This window comes from Pristiophorus japonicus, unplaced genomic scaffold (genome assembly GCF_044704955.1).
Source record: "Pristiophorus japonicus isolate sPriJap1 unplaced genomic scaffold, sPriJap1.hap1 HAP1_SCAFFOLD_52, whole genome shotgun sequence".
NCBI classification, from domain to species: Eukaryota; Metazoa; Chordata; class Chondrichthyes; family Pristiophoridae; genus Pristiophorus; species Pristiophorus japonicus.
Window position 1 is genome coordinate 3,898,395 of NW_027254426.1, and position 7,860 is coordinate 3,906,254.

The 7,860-nt window shown below is 43.1% G+C and overlaps 1 non-coding gene across 1 annotated transcript; it reads left to right on the forward strand.

Annotated features, from left to right (window-relative positions):
* The first annotated feature begins 6,819 nt into the window (after positions 1-6,819).
* trnan-guu (transfer RNA asparagine (anticodon GUU)) lies at positions 6,820-6,893 on the forward strand. The gene has a single exon. It is a non-coding gene; the product is annotated as a tRNA-Asn (tRNA).
* The last annotated feature ends 967 nt before the right edge of the window (positions 6,894-7,860 follow it).

Genomic DNA, 7,860 nt, shown 5'->3' on the forward strand with positions numbered 1-7,860 from the left:
TGTAGCTCCTCGAGTGAGGACACCAAGCTGTGAGCTGCTTTACATACTGGGTTGCAGGTAACCTTTCGGTCTCAAGCAGCAGCATCCTCTGGTGTAGGTAAGGTGTGTACAGTGTAAGAGTACATTCAGTGTTGCATAGCAGTGTTACAGACATCACACATACACAACAGTTACAATCTTTTTCGGTGTGAATCAAGTGAACTGAAAATGACAATAATATCATGAACTATAATGATGCAGCAGTAAAACGTTCTGTCGGTCCCTGGTTGTCGAGTGGTAAGGATTCAATACTCTCAACGTTGTGTCCTGGATTCAATTCCCACCCTGGGAAGTTGTACTTTTAATTCAAAACCTTATAAAAAAAAGAGTTCATTTATTTTACAGATCTATATGCAAATCATGTATAAAAAATAAGAATCATTGACTTGAACATCATTAATTAATACAAAAATTATTTTGTAAAACTTTTTCCATTTATTTTGCCATGAGCATGTGAGGAACTTTTATCCCGATCTCATTGGGTTTAATTGTGGTACAAATGACGAACCGGGGGCTGGTTTCAGGAAAGGTTTACGTAGTGTAGCCGTTATCATGTTCACCTCCCACATGAAATGTCCCTGGTTTGAGCCTGGGCGCGTGCTTTATTTTAGAATATATTTGCTGTGAAATACATTGAACAAAAGTAGCCCCAGGTTCCGTGTCTTATGAGCAATGAACATTTTAAACCAATCTCCTAAAATACAGGGTGAGTAAAGTCAGATTTATGGTTTGAGTCGGCACAACTAGAGCTTTCTGATCCAGAAGATTCGGGGGGTGCGTTAATTTGGGAGTTTGACGACTTTGAAAGGAACATTTTTGACTTGTGCAGCTTCGGTCAGAGAAATGTTTGTGAATAGATTTTTTAACAGAAAGGGATTCAGAATTACACCTTCTGGCTTAACACTTCTCTCTGGGCACTAAGTTTAGCAGTGATTTCTGTAGTGGAGTGGTTATCATGTTTGTCTCACACACGAAAAGACCCCGGTTCGAGCCTGGGCAGAAACATCATTTTAGAATATATTTGCTGTGAAATAAATTGAAAAAAGTACCCCACGTTCCTTGACTTCTGAGCAATGAACATTTGAAACCAATTTCAAAAATTCAGAGTGTGTTAAGTCAGATAGGGTGTAAAATATCATCTATGATGAAAGCGCCTGAAATTATTACAGTTCAGTTTTGAAGTATTGACTGTAAGTCTGCAAAACAATCCAGGTGGGAATATTGGCCCAAAAATTCCGGTTGGAGGCTTCCCGCGGACAATTCCTTTCCGATCGGTGATGTTTTAATCACCCCACCTCCCACAGAGTTTAGTGAATTGCATGTAATTATTTGAAAAAAGTTTGAATTAAAAAGTTACTTTCCGAACTCGGGCTCCCTCTGTGAATGCCTAACCACGAAACGAGCAGGATACACATTCAATAATTTAATTCCAGACTTCATATTTTCTTTGCTTTTTCACAATAACCAGATCTATGCTCCAAAATCTGTCTCACCGTTTCCCCGGTGTCAGTCAGAGAAGCACATGGGACTGAATCAGTGACTTTGCTTTTTCGACCTGACTTCTGAAGCGCCGCACGGTCCCACTCCGACAATCAATGAACTGTTGGGACGTTAGTGTATCCAGGCTGCGGGTGGCCACCCCGAGCGCAGCAGAGGAGTTTCTGCATTAGTTCTGGGTAGAGGCAGTATTTCCCCTTCTCTCTTCCTCTTCTCTACATCCCTCGGCTTTGTTTTCTGGATTTATTCCCCCGGCCTCTTTTTATGTGTTTAAAAGGGAACAAACGATGAAGTGTGCGACACTCTGGAACAATTTCTCTCACTCAAATATATCTATTTAGTGAAGTGAAATAAAGAGCAATTAAAGAATAAGGGAAAAGCCACTGTCGCTCTTTTGACAGGAGAATAAACTCGCCCATGACTGTTCATCCACAGCAAGTTTAAACATAATCTTCCTGCACGAGATCCTTTCACGTGGAAAGCAAATGTGATACGGCTCCACTGCGGAAACCGCTCTGACCAGAAGTACAGCAGAGGGCAGCTGACCAGTGAATGCCTTCTGTGCTGATCGGGAATGTGTTGGCTCACCTTAAACAACTTCTGTCCCTCACTGACAGCTGTCAATCCTTCTCCTCCGCTGCCCTTTACACAAACATGTCACTGATCCCCACCCACCACCCCACATCCCCATCGTGTTATCTTCCATGTTAGCACAGTGGGGCCGCGGAGGCACCTACTCTTTCCCCGCGGTTAGTGAACTCAGTCAGTCTGTAAAATTAAAGGGGAACAAGTGTCCCGCAAAGGACACGGGAAAGAAGAGAGTCTGTAACCTGGGTTTAATTGTTTGTCAAAGGCTACCCGTCCTGTTGTGTATTTCCAGCAGTTTCCTACTTTCACAGGTGGAGATACCGGGGCTGGACCATGCTCCTAAAATACAATGAGGTCGGGATAAAAGTTCCTCACAAACTCAGGGCAAATTAAATGATTGAAGTTCTACAATGGATTAATTAATTATGTTTAAATCAATGAATCTTTTTTTCCACATGAGATGCATGTAACTCTTTCTTCGAAGGTTTTAATTTTGATGGAAGTGCAATTTCCCTGGCCGGAAATCGACCCAGGGCCGCGGTGGTGAGAGCGCCGAATCCTAATCACTGGACCACCAGGGAACGCTGCATTGCTGCATCGCTGCATCGTAATGCTTGGTGTCATTATTGTCCTTTTCAATCCACTTGTTTCACACCGAAACACATCGTAACCTTGATCTGAATTTAACTTCACGTGATTCTTTCAAATCACCTTTAAATGATTGGGTAAAACCACTCCTTCTGCCACGTCCAGGTCAGGGCGGTAACTTCTGTAACAGCTTTTTTCAATTCAAAACCTTATAAAATTGACGACATGCAGCTAATATGAAAAAATAAGAATTCATTTAATCACCGTTAAATAACCGATAACCTTTTTCAGGATGAAATAAATAATAATATAGTTTCTGAGGGACAGTAGTATCTTTAATCATTCATTTTCTCTTTACATGTGATGAATTTTTATCCCTATCTCATTTACATTCTTTATGAGAAATTGTAAGTGTTTATGACTCAGTTGTAAAACCATTGATTGTGTGTGTGTCTATTCTTGATAGGAGGAGCACTTGAGACCGAAGTTCCAGTTCGATATCTGCATCAATAGAATCAATTTTCACCAGTTCCTTTAAACTCAATAACATAATTTATTTAGATTGGACTGGATGGAGGAACATGATCCATGTAAAAAATTGTTATCGTTTTACTTGTGCTGAATGTTCATAAAAGTATTGGAGTGGGAACTCACTGGATAACAGCAAAGCTTGCAATGTTTGCGGAATATATTCGTGCAGCCAAAATGCACAATGACAACCCGGAACTGTGCGGCACCGAATCCTCGGGGAAAAACATTAAAAGGCTTCGCCCGGAGATGGGTTTGGATTACCCACCTTTCAGTTACCAGCCGAATGAGCTAAACCATTGCGCCAAAGATACACACTGCAAGACATGCAAAACCAGGGTGTCAGTCAGTTAAAGCTTCAGATTGCTCCGACCGGGATCGAACTTATCCACTTTCAGTTGTACTTTTCCCAAGTAAATGGTGGGACATTCATTGTGGATGTGTGGAAGTAGTCTGGTCCCGCACACTGCAGACACTTCCATGTCACCACCAACAAGCTCTCCCACAACCGGTGTGATCTAACTTCCAGCCTTCCGGTGCCTTGTTTGTGACGAAGTATGGTTCAAATGTTTTGGAATAGTTGGTTCCATGGTGTAATGGTGAGCCCTCTTGACTTTAAATCTAGTGATTTGAGTTCAAATCTCAGTAAAACCTAAATTCTTGTTGTCCCAGCTGCTGAAAATTTGGGACAAACAAGTGAAAGACACCTGGTGCTGGTGGGCAGTTTTGTTGCCTTTTTCATTGATGCTTGATCTACAAGTCTAGTTGTCAAATTGTGTGCTCAATCGTCAGTTATCTGCTACAAATCAGCGGAGGACAAATCACTTTGTTGTCGAATGCTGCCTTTGCCAGCACAATGTGTGCTGAGATTATCTGTGCAATATGCATTCCGCAGGATGAATAAAAGCAATGCTTTTTGAAATGCAGGCACTGCATGTTTTGCACTCGACAAAACGTTGCATTTTCTTTTCATTAATTTTACATTAATGCATTGCAATGCCAATGCACTTTTTACGTGGCAAGATCGATAATTAGCAGAGCAGAATGAAGAGATCACAAAGTTTCTGTTTAAAGAATGGACTCAGTCGAGAATATTTTGTGGATTTTATTTTTCTGAGACTATTTTCCCTGTGCTGGGGACACCCTGCGCAGATATGTAAAAAAGCTGGTTTTGTTAAAACTCCAGAGACCGCATGGCAGTTAGCTGGGACAAAAGACATGTCAGTCATCCATTGACAAAAGAGCTGTCAGCCAGGAAGTGGGGCCACTGACAAAGCCACTCTAATTTGTAAAAGCACTTCTCACCTCCATCTCAGAAGGAGACACAGAACAATGAACCCACCAGCCTGGCCAGCCAAGGAGGAGCTGGGGCTTTCCCAACACAAAGGCTCAGAGAGATGCCCAGACTAAGGGCCATCAGCCCAATGCATGGGTGGGATGGCCCATCACTGACTAAGTACCCGTGCTTCGAAACAAAGGGGTTTTAAAGATTGGCGGGAAAGATAGGGGTAGCAAGACTCCCAGAAAGACAGGGTCCTTTCCACTTTATTTTTAGCTTGGAGCTTGGTGTGAAGCTTGGAGCTTGCAGCTTGCAGCTTGTGTCGAGAGAGAGCCCCCTCTCCCTCTCGCTCTCGCTCCACCGATCGATGTACCAGAGGAAGGGGCCGCAGTACTGCAGAAGAAGCCACCGAGACTGAAGACCAGGCAGTGACTTCCCACAGCTGAGCTGAGCAAGAAAACGGGCTGCGTGTGGTGGTGAACATGGTCGCGAGTGTCCCAAGCCAGTAACCAGATATCCCAGGCCAGCTGGATAAGGGCTCAGGGTTTTCTCAGAAGTGAAGCTTTTCAGGGCTATTCTGGGGAGGGTAATTCATTGGTAGGGGTGGGGTTAAAATCCACCAGGGAATTACTGCGTGTTACTAGGTTCATTTCTGTACTGTATGTATATTGTTTGTAACCGGGATTTTATTCTCCACAGAGACAGTGATTTCGTTTAGCAGTGCATGTTTTAGACAGTGTATGTTAGACCAAATAAATATACTACGATTTATCACTGAAGCATCCCTTTCCATGACTCATTTAATTTACACTCTGAATAATAATTCCCGGATCTAGAACTTTCGTAAGGTGGGGGCGATTCAAACCGTCCGTCTTGCAATTGGGCGAGGATCACAAACACTTACAATATTTACTAAAGGATATACTTGCTTTGGAGGCAGTTCAGAAAAGGTTCACTGGGTTGACTCTGGAGATGAGCGGTCAACTTATGAGAAAAGGTTGAGTAGGTTGGGCCTCTACTCATTGGAATTCAGAAGAATGAGAGGTGATCTTATCGAAATGTATAAGGTAATGAGGGAGCTTGATAAGGTGGATGCAGAGAGGATGGTTCCACTGATAGGGGAGACTAGAACTTGGGGGCATAATCTCAGAATAAGGGGCCGCCCATTTAAATCTGTGATGAGGAGGAATTTCTTCTGTCAGAGGGTTGTAAATCTGTCAAACTCATTGCCTCAGAGAGCTGAGAAAGCCACGACATTAAATAAGTTTAAGACAGAGATAGCTTCTTCAATGATAAGGGAATAAGGCTTATGGGGAACGGGCAGGGATGTGGACTTGAGTCCATGATCGGATCAGCCATGATCATATTAAATGGCGGAGCAGGCTCGAGGGGCCATACGGCCTACTCCAGCTCCTCCTTCTTAAGTTCTTATGTTCTGAATAGCGACACACAAAAAAATGCTTTGATCATGGTTACACCTTATCTTCACGTTTGTCAAACATTTGGCTCGTTGGTCTCGGGCTGTGATTTCCCTTTGGAGTTGTTCATTGAAATTTACGAGGGGTCCCAGAGGAGCCCTGATATTGCTCGCATATTTTGAAATTGCATCGAACTTTTGCAAAGAATGACTTGCATATCTGCAGCGCTTTTCAGGAACTCATGAAGCCCCAAAGCGCTTTACAGCCATTGAGTTCTGTTTGAAGTGTTGTAGTTTGGGGAAAGATGTGCCCAGATCACCAAACATGAACCTCAACTCTTTGCAAAGAGTTTGGTGCAAATAATCAGGCATCTCAGGGACTTGGACTTTCTTTGATTAAGTTCTGCTTGTACCTGCATTCAAGCTTGAAACAGCAACTGGGCTTCCATCTCACGGGAGGTTTGGGGTTGATGTGTGTCGCTTTCAATCTTTGAAATTTCACCAAGCAAAGAAACGGTGAATCCAACTGTCCCTGTCTGCATTTAGTTCCCGTTGAATCACAGGAATATCCGCAGTCAGGAGCTGAAAAGAAATTCAAACCTAATACCGGCTTCGAGACAATCAGAATACTTTGTCACAGACAAGGCACTGGAAGGCTGGAAGGTAATTCATACCGGTTGTGGGAGAGCTGGTTGGTGGTGACATGGAAGTGTCTGCAGTGTGCGGAACCAGACTGCTTCCACGCATCCACAATGAATGTCCCTCCATTTATTTGGGAAAAGTACAACTGAGAGTGGACAAGTTCCATACCGGTCAGAGCAATCTGAAGCTTTAACTGACTGACACCCTGGTTTTGGATGTCTTGCACCTTATATGTCCATCAGTCTCTGTGGCGCAATGGGTTAGCGCGTTCGGCTGTTAACCGAAAGGTTGGTGGTTCGAGCCCACCCCGGGACGAAGTATTTAACTGTTTTTCCCCGAGTATTCGGTACCGCACAGTCCCAGGTTGTCATTGTGCGTTTTGGCTGCACGAATCTATTCCGCAAATGTTGCCAGCAGTGCTGTTATCCAATTAGTTCCCACTCCAATATTTTATGAGCATTCAGTTCAAGTAAAACGATAACAATTATTTACATGGATCATGTTCCTCCATCCAGCCCATTAGAAATAAATTATGTTATTGGGTTTAAAGAAACTGGTGGAAATTGATTCTATTGATACATATATAGAACTGGAACTGCGGTCTCAAGTGCTCCTCCTATCAAGAATAGACACACACACAATCAATGGTTTTACAACTGAGTCATAAACACTTACAATTTTAAACAATTCTCATACAGCGTGTAAATGAGATAGGGATAAAACGTCATCACATGTAAAGAGAAAATGAATGATTGAAGATACCACTATTCCTCAGTAATTATATTATTATTTATTTCATTCTGAAGAAGGTTATCGGCTAATTAATGGTGATTAAAAGAATTCTTACTTTTGCACGTTGGCGGCTTGTCATCCAATTTTATCAGGTTTTAAATTTAAAAATGGGTTACAATGCTGGTTGAATACATGACCCCAAAGTCTTTTTGGGATCACAGGTTGAGTCTCTCTGGTGGTTTACGCTCTCTTGTAGAGCGCCTGAGTTGCGGCTCCGGTTGTTGTGCGCTGGCCTGTGTGTCTGCTGTTTGCGGTGCCTCAGGACTATCCGGACTGCCCACAGTGACTGGGCGCTCCTCCCTTTGGTTCCGGTGTTCGGTCACCTGTGCTCGAGTGAACTCTATATCATGTTCTTCCTCTGCTTCTTCTTTGGGGTTGCTGAACCTCCTTTTTGTTTGATCCACGTGTTTGCGGCAGATTTGTCCATTGGTAAGTTTAACGACCAGAGTCCTATTGCCCTCTTTGGCAATCACAGTGCCTGCGAGCCATT